We start from the raw sequence: 21,358 nt of genomic DNA, 5'->3' as shown, positions 1-21,358 counted from the left end.
GGCCAGGCCCGGGCTCTGTGTCCTGGGGACTCAGTGGTGAGAACATGCGGCCAGGCCCGGGCTCTGTGTCCTGGGATTCAGTGGTGAGAACATGCAGCCAGGCCCGGGCTCTGTGTCCTGGGGACTCAGTGGTGAGAACATGCGGCCAGGCCCGGCTCTGTGTCCTGGGGATTCAGTGGTGGGAACATGCGGCCAGGCCCGGGCTCTGTGTCCTGGGGACTCAGTGGTGAGAACATGCGGCCAGGCCCGGCTCTGTGTCCTGGGGATTCAGTGGTGAGAACATGCGGCCAGGCCCGGGCTCTGTGTCCTGGGGATTCAGTGGTGAGAACATGCGGCCAGGCCCGGCTCTGTGTCCTGGGGATTCAGTGGTGGGAACATGCGGCCAGGCCTGGGCTCTGTGTCCTGGGGACTCAGTGGTGAGAACATGTGGCCAGGCCTGGGCTCTGTGTCCTGGGGACTCAGTGGTGAGAACATGCGGCCAGGCCCGGCTCTGTGTCCTGGGGATTCAGTGGTGGGAACATGCGGCCAGGCCCGGCTCTGTGTCCTGGGGATTCAGTGGTGAGAACATGCGGCCAGGCCCGGCTCTGTGTCCTGGGGATTCAGTGGTGGGAACATGCGGCCAGGCCCGGGCTCTGTGTCCTGGGGATTCAGTGGTGGGAACATGCGGCCAGGCCCGGGCTCTGTGTCCTGGGGACTCAGTGGTGAGAACATGCGGCCAGGCCCGGGCTCTATGTCCTGGGGATTCAGTGGTGGGAACATGCGGCCAGGCCTGGGCTCTGTGTCCTGGGGATTCAGTGGTGGGAACATACGGCCAGGCCTGGGCTCTGTGTCCTGGGGACTCAGTGGTGAGAACATGCGGCCAGGCCCGGGCTCTGTGTCCTGGGGATTCAGTGGTGAGAACATGCGGCCAGGCCTGGGCTCTGTGTCCTGGGGACTCAGTGGTGAGAACATGCGGCCAGGCCCGGGCTCTGTGTCCTGGGGATTCAGTGGTGAGAACATGCGGCCAGGCCCGGGCTCTGTGTCCTGGGGATTCAGTGGTGAGAACATGCGGCCAGGCCCGGCTCTGTGTCCTGGGGACTCAGTGGTGGGAACATGCGGTCAGACCCCGGCTCTCCTGAAGGGGAATGCTAATAATGGAGGAGAGGCGCAGCGAACAGGAGGCGGGAATTTCTTGGATAATTGATGTGTTACAAAACAAAGCAAAACAAAAAAACCAGAACTGGTGTGGTAGAGGGTGATTGATATCTAGGAAGGCCAGTCTGAGGAGGGGACATTTGAGCTGAGACCTGAAGAAGGGAGGGGGGCAGTTATGCAAAGATCTGGAAGAAGAGCCGCCACCTGGAGGGGACAGTAAGTACAAAGGCCCTGAGGCGGGAAGGCGCTTCATGAGTTTGAGGAACAGCAAAGAGGCCAAGTCCTGGGACAGTTCAACCTTCAGAGAATGGGCAGCGGGGAGGGGCCTGACAAAGAGACCGAGAGGACATGGCCAGGAGGTGGGGGAAACGGATGCTTAAGGTGCGTCGTTGCCGTGGAGATTGAAGGGCCCACAAAACGTTTACTGTCTGGCTCTTGGCAGGAAAAGTTTGCCAGCTCGTGGATAGGGGACACAAATTCTGTCGTTATCTTTAGCAGGAAGGGCTAGGAATCCCGTCTCAGGATAAGTCAGTCTTTTCTTAACAGAGCAGGCGGCTCACTTCTTTGGGACGGAAATGGATCGTTAATTTTGAATGTTTACGACCACCTTCAGATGATTCGGTTTAATTTCTACAGCCTCTCGCAACACATCAAGGATGCGTGCTCTCATCGCCTTCCTGAGGCTTCTGAGCATATTGGTTCTGAGGAATGTGCATTTCTCTGAAAAGAAGTCCCCGACATGACAGGAGATCTCACCTCGCTTGTTTCCTGTCCCTTTCACTCCCCTCAGAACAGGATAAAATCGTGATCCCAGCATCCCTGCGGGACCTGCACGTCTCTCAGAAGTGGGGCTTCTTTTGCTTGCTTTCTCTTCTCATCTCTTTTAAGCAAGGGAGGCAGAGTGGAAAATTTGTTCTGGCTTTGGAGACAGGTCTGAGTGCAAGTCCTGCCCATTATTTTCTGGGCCGTGTGACTTTGGGCGAGCCACCCAATGTCCCTGAGCCCTAGGCTGGCTGGCTGTTCTGCATTAAAATGGGGTTAACTGGGGCGCTGAGGATGGCTCTGTGGCCTCTGCCTCAGGCGCTAGAATGGCTCTGATTGTGGCAGAGTGACGCCCCAAGATGGGCAGAGCATCGCCCCCTGGTGGGCATGCCGGGTGGATCCCGGTCGGGTGCATGCGGGAGTCTGTCTGACTGCCTCCCTGTTTCCAGCTTTGGAAAAATACAAAAAAATAAAAAATAAAAAAAAATGGGGTTAATGGTGGCATGAGGGGCGGTTGTGAGAATCCTGTGAAACAATGCTTGTGGGACACCTGCTGCAGGGTTGATTCATGGCACCGTCCCTTGGCAGGGGTGGGGTTGACATTCAGCTGATGCCCACTGGTGTGGCTCTGCCTGTATTTTACAGCCAGGCATGGGGTCAGAGTGTCACTGATTGGTCAAAGCCCATGCCATGACAGATGTTCTGTACTTTGAAAGGCATCCCTGCATAGAGATGAATCCTCCCCTACCTCTCGGGGCTCCTGACAGTTACAGCGGTTCTCACGGGCGGACACTGCTGGGGTTCCGCCCAGCTCCCCTTTACCCGGCGCAGACACTGCTGGGGTCCCGCCCAGCTCCCCTTTACCCGGCGCAGACACTGCTGGGGTCCCGCCCAGCTCCCCTTTACCCGGCGCAGACACTGCTGGGGTCCCGCCCAGCTCCCCTTTACCCGGCGCAGATGCTGCTGGGGTCCCGCCCAGCTCCCCTTTACCCGGCGCAGATGCTGCTGGGGTCCTGCCCAGCTCCCTTTACCTGGCGCAGACACTGCTGGGGTCCTGCCCAGCTCCCTTTACCTGGCCAGCGCACCTGCCGGCTGCTGTGAGTGTCCGCTGCTAAGAGCTCACAGCTGTCGCTTCTCTGGAGACGTGCGCTCTCCAGATGGGAGCCGCTTGACCCCAGAGAGGATGCCAGGGCCTGATGACTAACGATTCTGCCGCAGGAATCGCTGCCCCTGCCTCGGGGTGGTGCGGTCTGTGCTCCCGAGGTCCCGTGAGGTCAGGCTGAGGCTAGACGTGGGCGACCTCATTCTCGCTTGGCTCTTTCCCTTTCTGCTTCCTGTGGTCCTCACTTCCCTTCTCCAGGAAGCCCTCCCGTAAAAACCCACACGCAACCAAGTCCCTGTCTCTGGCTCTGCTTCTGGGAAATCCGGCCATCAGTATCCTGCTGTTTCAGGTCTCCATCACTCTGCAATCAGCGAAACAGTGGCCGATCCCTGTAAAAACCCAGTACGGAAGGGCCTGAGGGGCCATCTGCGTGGAGCTGATTTGGTGGGGACAGCAGGCAGGCAGGGACCCTGTGAGGGATGCAGCTCACAAATTCTGTCAAATATTTATCCCCCTGACACATGTCTGTTGTGCTATCAGCAGGCATTGGGTTTGGAAGGAGTGCATGTGTGCATGTGTGATGTGTGACTCTGTGTGTGTGTATGGGATGCTGTGCGTGCGTGCATGTGTGTGTGTGTGAAAGAGAGAGATTGAGCCTGTGAGCCCTAATTCTGGCTCAGTGCCCCCGCCGTGGATGGCCCTGCTCACCTGCTGCTCTGAGCCCCTTGAGTGGTGGCCAGCTGGCAGAGGAAGAGGGCACTGAGGTGCCTTGTTTACTGGGACTCTGGACCATCCCCACCATATTGGGCCTCTTGGCCTCTTGGGCATGACTTAGCTTCTGCTGGCTCTGAGGGCCTGCCAGAGACGCCACCTGGCCTGGGAGATGTTCTCAGCCTGGGCACAGCCCACGAACTACTGTCTGCTCTTCTGTCCAGGAAGACAGCCCAGTCTAACCTAAGTGGGCACCAGGGATGGGGCCATGTCTTGGGAAAGGCTGCTTTGGGGTCCTGCTGGCTTTGGACCTGGTCCTACCACTTAGGTGCCCAGGACTTTGGGTTAGTTGCTGCCCACTAGCTCTAAAGCCTGCCTAGGGTTTGAGCTTGCTTCTCCCTGGGTTTGCCCAGGCTGGACCACCTCTGCCTGGGGGATAGGTTGGGACGAAGACATTAATGCTTGGAGCAGTGTTGTATTAGTCAGCACTCTTGTTTGCAAGAGTTAGAGACCCAGCTCGAGCTAGCTGAGGCGAACGTCTCCAGAATCCGAGGAAAGGCAGGATGCAGCTGGCTTCAGGAACACGTGGCACCATTGACCACGCCCCTGCTTCATCTTAAGTATAACACTAAGGATTTTAGAGTCATTTTCTCGTTTGAGTCTCGAAATAAACAGATGAGGAAACTGAGGCTCAGAGCAGTTAAGTACCAAGGTCACACAGGGAGTGATGCGGCTGGAGTTTGAACTCAAGTCTTTCTGACTTTAAAGCCTGAACTCTTAACCACCAGGTATTGTGTCAGGGTACCAGTCAGGGTCAGCTAAACTGCTGTAACAAATAGGCCCAGACTGAATGGCGCACATGCAGCAGAAGTTTATTTGTGACTCCTGTTACAGTTAGGGTGGTTCCAGGTGAACGGGGAGGGGGAGGTCTATAGACTCACAGGGTCTCTGCCATCTCCCACGTGTGGCTTCTAAGGTCACCTTAGAGACAGTATAGCGAAGCATGCTTGGTAGGATTTCATGGGCCAGAACAGGGAGTGGCATATCACTCCATCAAGGAGCAAGGAGCTCTGGGAAATGTGGCTAGCTGTGTGTCCAGGAGGAAGGAAGGACCAAATGTGATGGGCAGCTAGCAGTCTCCACCACGTATAATAGGTATTTCTGCTATTCCTTGCTCTCTTCTAGTCCTTGTTTATAAGGAGTTTTCCTACTTGGAGCCGTAATGTGTATTCTCATTTTTATTTGATTTCTTTCATTTATCATAACCCTTTCTCTGTGGCTCCACAGAGTTTTCATAATGATCATGGTTATAGGCTGTGTACACCAGTTGTCGGACAGTTAACTTGTTCCAATTTTTTTTTCCAGATAATAAAACAGCAAACACTTTATGCCAAAAAGCTTTACTACTGTTGAATTATTTCTTTAAATTCTCAGGAGTGGGAATATCAACTCTAGAGAGTGAACATTTTTAAGGCTTTTGACACGTAATACCTTATTGCTTTCTGAAGTGTTTGCAGCTTTCTGCAGTGATACAGTGTTACCAGCATTGGGTGCTATAGTGTTTTCTAATTCAGCTGTTGGAAAATGGTGCCTTAGTTTATTATGATAGCCTTTTTCAGGTCTCAGCCCTTTGGGATAAGAAGTATTTGTGTGTGCGTATCTGGTCCAAGTCGTACCTGCTGTAATTTTAGTCTCTTCTTTTGTCTTTGGGGATGACAAAATCACTTATTCATTCAACAAAAATATACAGAATTTCTGTTATGTGTCAGGCAGTGATATATAGTGAATCAAAAAAAAAGACAAGGTTCTAACTCTCCTGGGACTTTACATTCTAGTCGGAAGACAAACGTTGATGGAGTAAGCACATGAATATACGGGATCATTTTAGTTAGTCATAAGTGCCAAGAGGGCGATTCTAGGTTGGAGGGTAATCAGGGAAGGTCATTTGGAGGAGGTGCCATTGAAGCCTGAGGCCCTAGGTGATGAGAAGGAGCGAGCTGTCAAAAGAGTATTCCAGACTTAGGGGACAATCCATGCAGAGTCCCCAGGGAAGGACTGAGAATGGAGAGTGGGGTCAAAGGTCAAGAAGAAGAAACAAACAGGACAGTTTGGTGGGAGAGAGAATGGTAAGAGAGAAGACCAGTGAAATACACAGGGATGAGGTCACATATGACTTGCCAGATGGGATGCAGAATTGACATCTTTTCTAGGGTTCCCTGGAAGACCCTGGAGGGCTTTAAGCAGGGGGGAAATGATGACTGTTGTTGCCATGGGGAGAAAAGACTGCAGAGCAGAGATTGGAAAACTTGCAAAAGGCCAGAGAGCAAATACTTTAGGTCTCATGCACCACATATGGTCTCTGTGGCAACTACTCAGCTCTGCAGTTGTGGTGGGAAAGTAGCCCTACATGAATGGATGTGGCGTTGTTTCAATAAAACTTTATTGACAAAAAGGGTGGCTGGCCAGATCTGGCTTAAGGGCTGTAGTTTCCTGATCTCTGCTGTAGGGATTAAGAACTCAGGTAGGGTGACCAGCTGGCAGGTCACTGGATGAATCCCGAAGAGATGCGATGGTAGCTTGGACCATGGCAGTGGAAATGGAAATACAGAAGAGCAGATGGATTTGAGATGGGTTTCAGAGGTTGAGTCGACATGAACTGCTCTGCCCTGGGGACTCTTCTGTCTTTCAAAGATGACTCTTGGAGAAGTACTGAATGTCTTAACTTTACAGTCTTTTGGGGGCTAGATCTGAGTGGATCCTGCTAGTTAGGCGCTTGGAACACGGTCACTCCAACCCTGGAGATCAAGTAACGTGTCTGAGTCACGCAGCTAAGGGTCAATGAGGTGAGGACTTGAGCTCAGTCAATCTGGCCTTGGTGAGCCCCATCCCAGCCACAGCGCCACCCCACCTCCCAGCTCCAATGAGGACTCTTCCTCAGTCCCGTGTATCTGGTGCTGTGGGCTCTCTGCAGGTTGGCTGTCAGGGGGGTATGTGTGCACAGTGTTTGCGGGAATGCTTCCAACGTAGGGGCTCTCCAAGTCTCCCCTTCTTTCTTGAGAAAACACTGGATGTTCATCTGTGCAAATTGACAGTTACGAGTATTGATTTTGGGGCCAGGCAGCCCTGCGCCCCACTTCCTGGCAGTGTAACCTTGGGCATGGACCTCTGAGCCTCAGTGTCCTCATCTGTAAAGCAGGGGTAGCGGGCTTCTGGGGCTGCTGGGAGGCCGGGTGAACATCCAGTTGAGAGACTGGTTCACAAAATGACGGACAGCTCCTGATACTAAAAGTTCTCCTGTTGATGTTCCCTTTACCCTTTTTTGGCTAATTGATACTTCTAGAGGACAATTCTGTGATCTTTGAACATATCTCTGTTTTAATCTGTTAGGTATTTAATTATTTATTTAATTAATTTTTTTTTTTTAAGTGAGAAGTGGGGAGGCAGAGAGACAGACTCCTGCATGTGCCCGACTGGGATCCACCCGGCACGCCCACCAGGGGGTGATGCTCTGCCCATCTGGGGCCTTGTTCCATTGCAACCAGAGCCATTCTAGTACCTGAGGCAGAGGCCAGGGAGCCGTCCTCAGTGCCCAGGCCAACTTTGCTCCAGTGGAGCCTTGACTGCAGGAGGGGAAGAGGGAGACAGAGAGGAAGGAGAGGGGGAAGGGTGGAGAAGCATATGGGCGCTTCTCCTATGTGCCCTGGCCGGGAATCGAACCCGGGTCCTCCGCACGCTAGGCCGATGCTCTACCGCTGAGCCAACCGGCCAGGGCTTTATTTTTATTTTTATTGTTAATTTGGTTCAGCTTTATTTCCGGTTTTCGGTGGCGTGGGGAGTCTTTCTCCCTTAGGAGGGTTTGAGCTCATCCAGAGCAGAGCCTGGTTCTTTGTTCAACATGACATGCCCATCCCCCAACACGGGCTGAATGAATGAAGTGTAAGATTGTTCATTCACTGTGAGCTCTCATGGGCAGCCCTTATAAGCTCTGTGACCACTGTCCTCTGTCCTTCCCCAGGACCTAATCCTGTGCCCAGCGCACAGTAGGTGCTCAGTACAGGTAAGCTGGACTGTTTAAACTACATTCACATTTCCACCGAGGAGAAGCTCGTCTGCTTCGGATCTTTTCTTAATTCGATGTTGCTTACGTTTGCTTGGGGACCGGCAGCCAGGACCGGCTGTATAATTTGTGGGGCTCAGTGCAAAATAAAAACGTGGGATCCGCTGCTAAAAACTTGTTAAGAACTTAAAGATGATAACAGCAAAGCATTAAACCAAGCACGGGGCTTTTCTGAGCACAGGCGCGGGGCCGTAGCTCGGGCTATGCACCCATGAAGCTGTACATGCGTCAGGCTCCCGGCATCAGCACCACCAGAGAAATGCAGACTTGCAGCCCTGCCCCAGACTCACTGAGTGGATTCTATGGGGGTGGGGTCCAGGAAGCATCCTGGTGATTCTCATGCACAGGCAAGTGTGGGCTCTGTCTTAATCTTAGGGGAAGTCACGGAGCCCTGTGAGACAGAACCCGGCACGCGATGCTTCATTGGTCTGACTCAGGCCAGCATATATCATGTAATAGTCTCCCTTTTGGTGAGTGGCTTTGACAAAAGGAGCCATTGCTTAAGTTGGTCTGGGACCAGGCACTTCATCTGCTGCATGTGTCTGATCCAGCGGCATCCTCATTCTTCAAGTGCCTTCCTCCAGCACCGAGTCCATCCATTGCCTTGGATGCAGTGAAATGACTTGTTCCTAACAGGCAGCTGGCTGTTTGGATCCTATCTGGGTCTATGTGGGACTCTTCAGAGGCTGATCGGTTGTTGGAGAGGTAGTGAGCTCCCTGTCACGGGAGCTGTGCAAGTAGAGACTGGATGATTGCTGGGCAGGGATGCTGTCAGGAGGAGCCCAGCACTCAACATAATGATTTTGAAGTGTGCTCTCTTTCTCTCTCTCTCTCTCTCTCTCTCTGTCTCTCTCTCTCTCTCTCTCTCTCTCTATATATATATATATATACACACTTTTGTGTGTGTGTGTGACAGAGACAGAGAGAGAGTCAGACAGAGAGAGGAACAGATAGGGACAGACAGACAGAAAGGGGGAGAAATGAGAAGCATCTATTCTTCGTTGCGGCACCTTAGTTGTTCATTGATTACTTTCTCATATGTGCCTTGACTGGGGGGCTATAGCAGAGCAAATGACCCCTTGCTCAAGCCAGGGACCATGGGGTCATGTCTGTGATTCCACTATCAAGCCAGCGACCCCATGCTCAAGCTGGATGAGTCCGCACTCAAGCCAGCGACCTTGGGGTTTCGAACCTGGGTCCTCTGCATCCCAGTCCGAGGCTCTATCCACTGTGCCACCACCTGGTCAGGCGAAGCTCGCTCTCAATATTAATATTTCTGTCCCTCTCTTTTTAGCACCAGCTTCTCCTTTTTCTTCCCCAATGCCTGTTTATTACCACAAGCTTTGCACACTCCCTGAGCTGAGAAGGAATAAGGATGAATAATACCCACTATGGTAGAATGTAAGGACCATCCCTACCCCACTGAACTACCCGGAGTGTCCTGTCAGCAGTGTGGCAGATGCTTTATTTGCCCTGCCCACATCCCTCTAGCTTAGTGGTATGCTGGAGTCAGCTAGTAGCAGGTCGCAGAGCCAGCTGTTACTGTCAGGAATCCTGCAAAAATTTTCAGGACTTTTGCAAGCCAGTTGACATCATGTTGTAGCTTGAAATTGTTCATCGTGGGAGTATGTACACCATGGAATCAGCAAACATTAGAAATCAAGGCTTTTCTCTTCCTTCTTTTTCCCTAATCTGGAAGGCCAGCTGTTAAACATTTACCACCATACCACTGCTTGGGCTTTACTATATCAGTAAGTGTTGGCCAAATTCCAGCTGCTGGTGTATCTCTCTCTCCTTGTCTAAAGTATCTCTTCCAAGTTGTGGAATGCTACTCTGCCCTTGCAGGAGACAGGCTGGAAGTGTCCGGGGATTAATGCTCCTGAGAGCATCTCTCTACTAAAGACTGACAGGAGTGTAAGTACTCTGGCTCCCTGACCCCCTGGCTGGGATAAGGCTGACTCTCAGTGTTCCCCGCAGGATTGAGCTCCAGTGGCCCACAGCTGGAGCTGTCTGAAGAACAGTCTTCACTGACTGCTTTCTCTTCCCTATCCCACATCCCCACTTCTCTACAACTATTTTCTGCACCTCCAAAATCAACCACTTGTACTTGAATTCTTGCCTCATGTCTGCTTCTTGGGAACCCAAACTAAGAGTGCTTCTGACTTAACCTCTCTGGGCCTCAGTTTCCTAATTTTGAAATGAGATATTAGTCATTGACTCACAGGCAGGTTAACTGAACATAGACATGAAGCTGACCCTGAGCAGAAATGGGTGTACTTGAAGTCCTAGAACAGTGCCTGGGACATGCTTAGAAAACATGATCAGGAGTGCCTAGTACATACTAAGCACTCAACAAGTGGTCTACCAGCACCCCTATTGCTAATGCGATTCGTTGCATCTCCTTCAGTTACATGTGATCAAAGCCCATCTCAAGCGCATTTAAGCAAAACTGGAACTTGGTGGCTTATGGAATGGAAGGAGTTGATGTATGGACCTGGGACTAGGGACTCAGTGACACCAAGATGCTTTATACATCTGTCTATCTGTCACCTTTCCTGGTGTTAGCATTTCTGGGTGAGTTGGCCTTATTTTGTCCTACCATAGAAGAGCTCCTCTTATGTGGCAGGAAACTTGGAATGAGTAAGAAAAAACCTTTGTGGCACTAAGCTACTAATATTTGGGGTTTTACTTGACACTGCAGCACAGTCATTTTATCCTGACTAATATAGGACTTTCCCCTCATTATTTATAATCCTCTTAACTACCTTACAAGGGAGGCATTCATGTCTCCATTAATCAGGTAGGAAAACTGAGGTTCTGACAGGTGGAATAGCTTTCTCAAGATCACCCAGTTGGTAAGCAGCAAATCCAGGATTCAGACACAGTTTTGACTGGTCGTAGAGCCTGCTTTCTTGCCCCACCACCCTGGGGGTCTTGCGATGTGAATCAGGATTGTGGAGGGGGGGGGGGAGGAAGAAGGCAGGGGAACTGACAAATAGGATGATGTGAAAATGAATGTCAGTTGTCAATTTTGCCCACCTCCTGCCAAAACTGCAACTGTGAGACTTAACAGATTACAGAGTCTTGCTCTTGGAATATTTTCAGAAAGAAGAGCCGTTCTGAGCATTTGCTAAACACTCTCAATGTGTCTTCAAAGACCCCCTTCATATTTCATGCAGGCAGGCAGAGCAGGACGATAATGAGTGCTAATGCCTCTTCGTGTGAGTCCCGCAGGACCGTTCTCTTTAGTCCCCCATTAAAGCTGCATGTGCACTTTTGAATGGATGATGTCTGGCATCTGGACCAGATGTCAGAAGGGCCACAGCTGTGAGGGCCCTCATTCTTTGGCCAACTGGCTTCTGCCCAGTAAGGCATTCTGGCAGACTTCCCTTGCTCTCAATGCTAGTGTCCTTCGCATGCCTTTCTCATGACAATTGCTTTTACCCTCTTTCCCGTTCCTGTCACTTTGAACCCCTCGTGGGGTCCTGCCTCCACCTGCCATTGATTGACTTGACACCAAACCCCTGAAACAATAGTACTCTGCCCCCCTGGCCACACATAATTGGTCCAGAGGTTGGCACATGCCCTAAGCTGGGCCAATCAGAGCCCTTCCCTGGGATTTTGAACTTGAAAGCAGAGGGAGCATCAGTCAGTCCTTCTCTATGATGGAGCCTGTGAGGCATGAGGTGAGGGGCTGTAGGTAGTAGCCTCATCTCCTCCCACAGGCGGCAGGTTCATCTGCTGTGAGAAAGAAACAGTTGACAGAGGCAGAAATGAAGAGCGATGAATTCCTCCTGGAATTCAAGTGCTCGGTTTCCATTCACTCATGCGGTTCTGTTCTGGTTACTCTTCCTTTGACTATAGTTTAACAGTGATGGGTGCAGCCTCTGGAGCCAGACGAGCTAGGCTCAAAACCTGGCTCACAGCCTAGGTGTGTGACAGCAGTTTTTTGCCATCTCTAAAGTGGGATAAATGAGAATACCAACCTCATAAGGTGGCTGTGAGGAACAAAAGAGATACATTCCAAGTGCTTGGAATAGCATCTGAGAGATAGGAAGCCTTCATAAATGTTTCTTTTTCCTCCTCTTCTCCTTCTAACAACAACAACAACAATGGCAACATATTATTAATTTATCAAATAGTACTACTACTAATTGGATAAATATTATTTCTCCCAGCATTACTGAGATATAACTGACATAATAACACTGTGTAAATTTAAGGTGAGCAATTTGTTTATTTGATAGGTTTATATATTGCAAAATGATTACCACCACCCCATCACGTCACATAATTACCATTTCTTGTTTTGTGGTAAGAATAGTTAAGATCTACTCTCTTAGCAACTTTCAAGTATATAATATAGTATTATTAATTATAATCATCATGCTGTACAACAGATCCCCACAACAAATTCATCTTATAATTGGAAATTTCTATTCTTTGACCACATCTTCTCATTTTCCTCACCCCTCGGCTCTGGTAACCAACATAATTATTATATATAGTAACTATAATATGTTATATCTAATAATCACCTATCTACTACTACTACTACTAATAATAATAACATTATATCTAACAATAATAGTAATGACTACAGATTCTCCAGTACCCTTCTAATGAGTTGGGCGTTCTATCACATGCAACAAATATCACTGAGAAACTTGGGAGAGGAAAGAATCCCTTAGGAGAAATTGGTGGGGCTGAGTCTGGAACCAACTTCATCAGTCATTGGATGCAGGGTCTGACAATCAAATATGCTCTACCAATGACCTGAGGGCAGGCTGACCCTTTGGAGAGAAAGAGGACTCAGTGGTGGGGCCTTGGAAACGGGAAGAGGCAGGGCTTCTGCCTAAGCTGTGGAGGGAGTGGGGTGCCTTCCATGGGTTGAGAACGTGGAGGTGGGAGCTCAGGTTCGCAAGCTTGTAGTTCCCTGGATGAAATTTGAATTTGGCTCCAAACCTGGATGGCAAAGAGACGAAAAGGCAGGCTTCTCCAGAAGAGCAGGTGGTGGTTTTAACAAGTCTTGGGTGCTGCAAGATGAGATCTGCGCCCCCACCCGCCAGAATCTTAAAATTTATACTGAGATCTTAACAGGGCTCAGTCACGTGCACCGTCCGGGTGGTCCCGACACCTTGCTCTCCCAAGGCTGTGTTCTGGAGAGAGCTCTATCGCAGGAAGAGTGGGTGGATTGTGCGGGCCAAGGACAGATGGGGACGAGGAGCCGCCCATGTCCAGTTTAGGTGTCAACCTGCTGTAGCGTCCTCTCCGTGACCTCCAACGAGCTGGAACCTGGGAATAAGAAACTGCCTTCCTGCACAGCCGGCCGACCTGGCCAAATGAAGGAACGTGGGGGGTGCGGGCGTCTGAAGACTGAACTGGGGCCTTCACTCAGGCTGCTCCATATAACTCAAGTCCTTTCTGCTTTTTAGTCTGGCTGGAGGTCTCTATTTAGCTCTTAACAACCAGAGTCTCTACAGGCCACCCCAGGACACCTCCACGGAGGAGAGCAGAATGAAGAGACGGAGAGGATGATTCTACAGTTTTGTCTGGGCTTCTGAATCGCAGTGTATCTGAACCCAGCCCTTCCCCTGGGCACCTCACACATGTGGAGCAATGAATGCAGTTTGCTTAACTAGTTCCAGTTGCTTTTCTGTTGCTTTGCAATGGAAACAGACCCGGCCAATACAACCTCCAAAGTAAGCAGGCCAGAGCCAGGTGCCAGCTATATTAAACATTTGAGTCAATGTGAAGCTTTAAAGGAAAAAATTCCGGGGCTGCTGATTCTGAGCACACATACTCTGGACCAAGGACTAGTTATGGACCGCCAGGCTGTAGTCATCACCCTGCATCCGGAGGCAGGGAGGGCCACGCACTACATACAGACTAACATTCGGGAATGGCCGCAGCATAAATCAAGGCTCCAGGACAGGTACGTGTGCTTCCTTAAACGGGGGACTGTAGTGCAGTCGCCGCTGATGGATGAGAAGGCTCAGCTTGAGTCTGAGGGGTCCTCATTGTTTAAGAGCGCTTTATGTAGTGAGGTTCTTGTTGAAAGGATGGTGGAAAGGAGAAGTTAAGAAAACAGGTTTTTTTTCGGTTGGTTTCTGTGCTAGCAATGGTTTCATTTGTTGAGTCCCTACAATGTGCTAGACATTGCATATTAGCTTGATAACCCCAACTATTAACACAGTACCTGTATCCGGTGGGCATCTGGCACCTGCTGTACTGAGCTGTCAGTGAACGGACAGGCAGGGCTCTGTGACGCTCACCCGGGGGGCTGCACAGAGGACAAACAACTTGGAGAGGAACGGGTGTTTTCTGGTTCCCAGTAGAAGTAAATCCAGCAATGTGCCTTGAAGGTGATGTGGTGAGGGCTGACTTCTGCACATATCGCCTAACCTTGAGAACTTTCTGGGAGCTATTCAGTATTCTGATGGCTTAGACAGCCAGGCCCATCTGGCTACTTGGTGAAGATTTCATCATACTGGTTTATCTTTCACTTGTCCCTAAAATACAGTAGGGACTCAACAATGTGTATGGGTTGGGATTCAGAAAGAACCACACCTTCGTTGGAATATACTTCTTTGAACTGCTTAGCTGGGGGAAGACAGGGTCTGTGGATTGCAGTTCAACCTGCAGATAGAAAACTCCATGTATAAGACAGGAAAGGGATTTGCTTGGCCTTCAGATGGGGCTGTGTTTGACTTTACATTGTTTTAAGTAAATTTGAATTAAAAGCAAACATTTAAAAGTTAGAAGAGTTTACATTAAAAACTTTGATTTTGAGTTTCTCTTAAAAATCAGAATAGGGGATCACATTCCTGTAGGGCAGGGGTCAGGAACCTATGGCTCGTGAGCCAGATGCGGCTCTTTTGATGGCTGCATCTGGCTCGCAGACAAATCTTTAAAAAAAAAATAACGGTAAAAATATAAAACATTCTCATGTATTACAATCCACTCATTTCCTACCGCTCATGTTCATAGTTGCGGGTGGCTGGAGCCAATCACAGCTATCCTCTGGGACAACACCAAATTTTTATTGGATAATGCGTAACATACACGGGTCATTGTATGGCTCTCACAGAATTACATTTTAAAATATGTGGCGTTCATGGCTCTCTCAGCCAAAAAGGTTCCCGACCCCTGCTGTAGGGTAATATCCAGCTGAAGATGAGAAGCAGCTTCCCTCTTGAGAGAGACCACAAGCTCTCCAGTTCACCATGATCCCCCCTCTCCCAATAGTGTTATGCCCAGACTGCTTCTCTCATTTTTTTTTCCTCCTGTGTGCCCTGGTCAGGAATTGAACCTGGGACTTCCACACGCTGGGTTGACGTTGTACCACTGAGCCAATTGGCCAGGGCCTGCTTCTCTCATTTTTGTTACTGATTGGTCCTTATCGACATTTGGGTTTGGGATTCTTATTTTGGAGTCGAAGCTGAAAGATTAGCTATTCTTGGTTTTTATTACAGCATGGCTTTTTTTTTTTTTTTAAATTAACTAAAGGAGGGATAAAGATTAAATAGATTCAAGCCCTGCTCGGTCAACTCAGATGGTTAGATCATCATCCTGAAATGACAAGGTTACAGGTTTGATCCCTGGTCAAGGCACATACAGGAAACAACCAATGAGTGCACAACTAAGTGCAACAACAAATGAATGCCCCCCCCTCTCTTTCTCTCTCTCTCCCCCCTCTCTCTGTCTCTTTAAAGTCAATCAATATAAAAATAATAAAAGATTCCATAGTTTTTCATCCCTTTTTGGAGATGAGACAACTGAATTCAATTAGAGGTTAAAATCACTTACCCAAGGTCATGTGGCAAAGGCAGTGCTGGTTCTGGAGAGTTAAGTGTCTTCCTCCTTGTGGACCGTGAGGACAGCATCTAGTCCTTTGTGACTTGGCCAGCAGGGAACTCAGAACCACATTTTCAGAGTCAGTTTAGTAACTGACCCTCTGGCCCATGTCTCTTTCTTCTACCTCCCATCCTGCTCTATTCCTGTCTTTACTCCTTATTCTAAATGATCTTCCTCTAACCCCAGTTTTTAATTTACATTTTATAATTCTGCTGTACACATTTCTTGGAGTCTACTGTAAGTTCCTTTTGGGCAGTGATCGCATAAGTACAATGTAATGACTTTGAGAAGTCTAAGAAGGGCTCGCATCACCACACCCTACTCCATGCTGGATGAATTGTTATAGACTGTGGCTCTGTCCGCACCACTTGCCAGATTTTTTTTATTTTAGCTTTTTGCCAACAATAATATATTTTGTTTTCCTGGCCCAGGCTGATGGCTTCAGCCTAGAGTGGCTATGACGTGCCAGTCCAGTGTCAGTAGGAGGTTGGCAGCCTCTGTCCTCAGGCAGGTCACGGGGGGTGGAACTCGGTTGGGGGCAGCTCCACTATCAGCCTGGCATCTGGGTCTCGGTTGCTGAAAGAATTCCAGGCTCTGCCGACTTTTGTTCTGTCTGCGGCAGCTTCCGCCTGATATCCTGCATACCCGCCGATCCGCCTTTCCTGCCGAGAGCTGGAGAGACAAGTTCCAGCCGGTCGGTTCTGGTTTGTCTGATTTTGACCATGACCCCCCACATCCCCTCTCTCACCTCACCTCACCTCACCTCACCTCACCCCACCCTGCCAGTCCATGGTTTAAAACCAAACCCAAACATTCAAAACAGAGGGCCACTTTAATTTCTGTTGGCTGTTTCCAGGGTAGGGAAGGGAGCTCAAATTTTTTGAGGTCTTATTCTGTACCAGCTAATGTGCTCTGTTCTTTGCCTGCTTCTCTTTGATTCAGTTTAACCCAGCAATGGATTCTCAGAGCCTGCATGCTCTGATCCCGGCTGACTTCTCTACCTGCATCTTCCTTCCTTGCTTCCTCCAGACGGACTGGCCTCCCTTCGCCCCCAGTACAAGCCTAGTTCTCTGCAGCCTCTCTCCCTTCACCTGGGCCGCTGTCTGTGCTGGGAAGGCTTGTGCCTCCGGTCTTGGCTCGGTTGGCTCCTTCACACCCCGAGGTCCCAGCTGGATCTCCTTTGAGGCCTTCTCTGATGCTGCCATAGGGGATTCTCTCACAGACGCCTCCTCCTTCCCTTACAGCACTCTTCTACGCCTATAGTCCCTTTTATACTTGATTTTTACAAATGTGTTTCTTTCATTCTACTGTAAGTCTGTTTCCTCCACTCAAAGTTTCATGAAGGTGGAGTCATGTGTGTCTTGTTGTATCCCCAAGTGTCCGGCACATTATAGGTGTTCGATAAATGTTTAGTGAATGAATGGACACTCAATCCCACGCTTTAAATGTTATTGTTGTCATCAGTGCTAACGGCTACTACTAATCAGGCGCTGACTGTGTACCAGGCACTGTGTTGATTTTTTCTCCTTTATATCTTAGCATCTTATTTAATTCCACGGTGATCCTAGTGGGCTGGATTGTATTATCCCCGTTCTTCAGAAGGGGAAACTGAGGTTCAGGTCGTTGCTCAAGGCCACTCAATTAGTTAGTGAGAGAGCTAGGATCGGAACTCAGGTTTTCAATACCAGAGCTGTGCTCCTTCCTCTCTGCCGCCGTGCTCCTCTGCGGAGGAGTCCTTGTACTGCCAGGGTTTACTGAGGCCCGGGAGTCCTGCGGGGAGGAAGGGCAGAAGGGAAGGGCTTGCCAGGTGGGAAGGCCCTGTAGGTGTCAGCGAGGAAGGCAGGCGGACGAGGGGGCGGGCTGAGGGATGTAGCTTTGTCTAGCTGGGCTGGCTGAGAGCTGGGCGGTGGTTGGGTTCACATCAGTTCTCTCAGTCTGCCTGGCCGCCATCACAAAACAGCACAGACAGCAGACACTGGCTGCTCACGCATCTGCAGGCTGGGAGTCTGAGATCAAGGTGCCAACAGGGCTGAGTTCTAGTGACGGCTCTCTCCCTGCCTTGCAGAGGGCTGCCTTCTTGCTGTGTCCTCGCATGATTGGGAGAGAGAGGCAGAGGTAAGGGAGGAGGGTATTGCTCCCTCCCTCCCTCCCTCCCTCGCTCCCTCCCTCCCTTTTTTGAGAGAGGCAGGGAGAGAGAGAGAGAGACAGAAACATCAAGCTGCTTTTGTGTGTGCCCTGACCAGGGAATGGAATCGGCAACCTCCACGCTCTGTGATGATGCTCCAACCAACTGAGCTATCTGGCCAGGGCTTAATTTCATACTGATTTTTAGAGAGACAGAGAGAGGGAGGGAAAGAGAGGGGAGAGGGAAGGGAAGCATTCATTTGTTCTTCCACTCAGTCATGCATTCTTTGGTTGCTTACCATGTATTCCCTGACTAGGGATCGAACCCACAACCTTGTTGTTTTAGGACAATGCTCTTAATTGACTGCTCTAACCATCCAGCGCCAGGGTATCATTTTCTTATTCTTTTTTTTAAGTGAAAAGAGGGGAGATAGTAAGACAGACTCCTGCATGCATCCCAATCAGGATCCACCTGGCAACCCCTGTCTTGGGTTGATGCTTAAATCAACCAAGCTATTTTTAGCACCTGAGGCTGATGCAGTTGGACCGACCAAGCTATTTTCAGCACCCCTGGGCTGATGCTCACACCAACTGAGCCACTGGCTGTGGGAGGGGATGATGGAGAGAAGGGGGAGAGGTTGGGGGAGAGAAGCAAATGGTCACTTCTTTTGTGTACCCCAACTGGGAATCGAATATGGGACATCTGTATGCTGGGCTGATGGTCTAGTCACTGAGCCCACTGGCCAAGGCTAGTCTTTCTTATTTTTATAAGGATTCAGTCCTATTTAATGAGGGTCCCACCTATGACCCTATTTAATCTTAATTACCTCCTAAACACCCAGTCACACTGAAGTTAGGGCTTCAGCATATGCATTGGGGGTGGAGGGGTGGTGACACAGTTCAGTCCATAGCAAGTCCCCAGAGGGCTTTGGGGAGCTCAGTCTTTAGGGCCAGATAAATATACCTTTAAACCCTGCCTGGACCTTTCATAGTTGTTGGACCCTGCTTTTCTAGCCTTAGTTCCTTTCTCCATAACATGAAAATACCTACCTGCTTCGTAATACAATTATTTTCTATTTGTATTACTCTCATTACCACTATTCTTGAGAAAGCTGACTATAACTTTTCTCTCTTTTTTTCTCTACCCTTGAGTTGTTTGGAAGTTATTTTTAAAAGTCTTTGAAATGTCCTTTTCTGTATTTGACAAAAGCGAAATGGAAATTGATAGCACTGCCACCACAGACGTCCCCTCCCTCGGGCTGCCTGGCTGGGGGAACAACTCAGGGAAGACACGGAGGTTTCCATCGAGACGGCTGGTTTGCTATTGTGTGAGCGTTTCCTGTGAGACCTGGTCTGCTCTCTTCTAAAGCGATTTCTTCTCTTCTTGTTCCTCCTCTGCTCCTTGCCTGCAGTGTCAGGTCCTCTGTGTCTCCGCTGGACTCAGAAATCCAGGCAGCAGGAGTCAGACCCCAGTCGGGCCACTTCCAGCTGAGAAGCCCTTCAGTGGCTTCCTTTTGACTTAGAATAACATCCAAATTCTTTACCATGGCCACAAACCCTGTGGTCTCCTCCTGTCCCTTTGCCCTCCTTCACTCACACGGCCTTCCCTTGACTCCTCAAATGCCCTACTTTTTTTTCCAGTCCCAGGGCCTTTGCATGGGCTCCTCTCTCTGCTCAGAACCCTCTTCCCCCTTTGTCACGGATGTCTCCATTTATCTCTGTGCAAGTGTCACCTTTTTAGAGGCCCTTCCCTGAACCCCAGTTGAAAATAAACTCCTAAAAAAAGAAAATAAACCCCTTCTATGCCCAGTCGTAGTCAGGAATACCTTAATTAGGGTTATCAGAGAAAAACAGCGGGCCCAGTTAAATTTAAATTTTAGATAAATACCAAGCAACTTTCTAGTTTTGTATAGGATGCTGTGTGTGTGTGTGTGTGTGTGTGTGTGTGTGTGTGTGTAAGAGGATGGGACATAGTGAGGCAGACTCCTTCATGTGCCTTGACCGGGATCCACCTGGCAACCTCATCTGTTGCCAATGCTTGAGTAATGAGCTATTTTTAGCACCTGAGGAGGCTGAGGCGCTCAAGGGAGCTATCCTCAGTGCCCGGGGCCATGCTTGAACCTATCAAGCCACAGGCTGCAGGAGGGGAAGAGGGATGAGAGGAGAAGCAGATGGTCACTTTCTTCTGTGTGCCCTGACCAGGAATTGAACCTGTAAAGTCCATATACCAGGCTGACGCTCTAACCATTGAGCCACTGGCCAGGACCCATATGGGACACTCTTGTACTAAAAATTATTTATTGTATATCTTAATTTCAAATTTAACCAGATGTCCTGTATTTTACTTGCTAAGTCAGCAGCCCTGCCCTCAAGAGAGCCATGTTGAATGAATGAATGTGGCATGCTTAGCACAGAGCCTGGCACACTGTGGGTGCTAAGCGAGTGTTAGCTATCATTTTCATCTTCCCCCTCATCCAGGCACTTCTTGGCACTGCTGTCTCCCTGTTCCCCTTCCCCTCTTTGGAGACAGGCGAGAAAATGTTCTGTACCAGAGGGAGTGTCACCAGGCTCCTTAGGATAGCAGAAAATATTCTTGCTGCCGCTCTGGAGCCCGACTGCAGTGGTATTTGGCAGGGAAACACGGTGAGTTATCACAGAGCCTTCCCTCCAGTGCTGGGTCATGCAAATATTTATTGCGAGCATTAAATAATAAATGGAACAGCCTGCCCAATGGTAAATCTGTCATGTTTGGTTTCAGCCAGGAGTTGTGATGGCTCCAGAATTGCTGCCCGTTCCGCTGCCTCCGCCTGCCCCCCAGAGGGGCAAGGCAAACAGCCCAGTTCTCCAGGGCGGAATCAGCAGGCTGATTAGACACCTGGAAGCTGGCGGGGCGGCAGGAGATGCTCAGCCAGGCGTGGAAATTGGCAGGTGAGACCAGGCTGCGGCCCCAGAACCCACGCTGACGAGATGCCGGGCGGGCAGCCCTGGACTCATGCAGTCACGCTGCACCCATGGTTCTCAAGGGGCACCGTTTTGCTGTCCGCACCTTGAGTCTTCTTGCAGTATTTCCCTTCGTGCGCATGTCAGCTTCACCCTGGCTGACTGGTCGAGCTGGCTAGCTTTTGAAAGTGGAGTCAACATTCTGCCTCCTTTTCTAGCCTGCGTGGTGGGTGATGGGAGAGGAATGAGAATGTGTTTCAGACACTGAGAGGCAATGATGTGCAGAACTCACCCACGTGGGCTCTTCTTGAGCCAGTTGGATTTGAGCTGGAATCTTGTCTCTGCACTTCCAGGTTGTATGACTTTGGACAAGGCACTTAACCTGCAAGGCCCTCGGTTTCTCGAGCTGTGAGGTGGGAGAAATGATAGTCCCAGCTCCTAGGGTTGTTGTGAGGGTTAAATGAGATCAGGTTGGTAAAGGGTTTAGCAGAGTGTCTGAGACCTGGTGAGTGTTCAGGATATGCTAGTTCTAATGGTTAGTAATAGTCCAGAGAGGAATGACCTTGCCCAGACCTACGGACAGGGCTGCCTCAGTCAACCACGCAGGTGTA

This window comes from Saccopteryx bilineata, chromosome 4 (assembly GCF_036850765.1).
Source record: "Saccopteryx bilineata isolate mSacBil1 chromosome 4, mSacBil1_pri_phased_curated, whole genome shotgun sequence".
Lineage (NCBI taxonomy): Eukaryota > Metazoa > Chordata > Mammalia > Chiroptera > Emballonuridae > Saccopteryx > Saccopteryx bilineata.
This window is presented reverse-complemented; position numbering follows the sequence as displayed.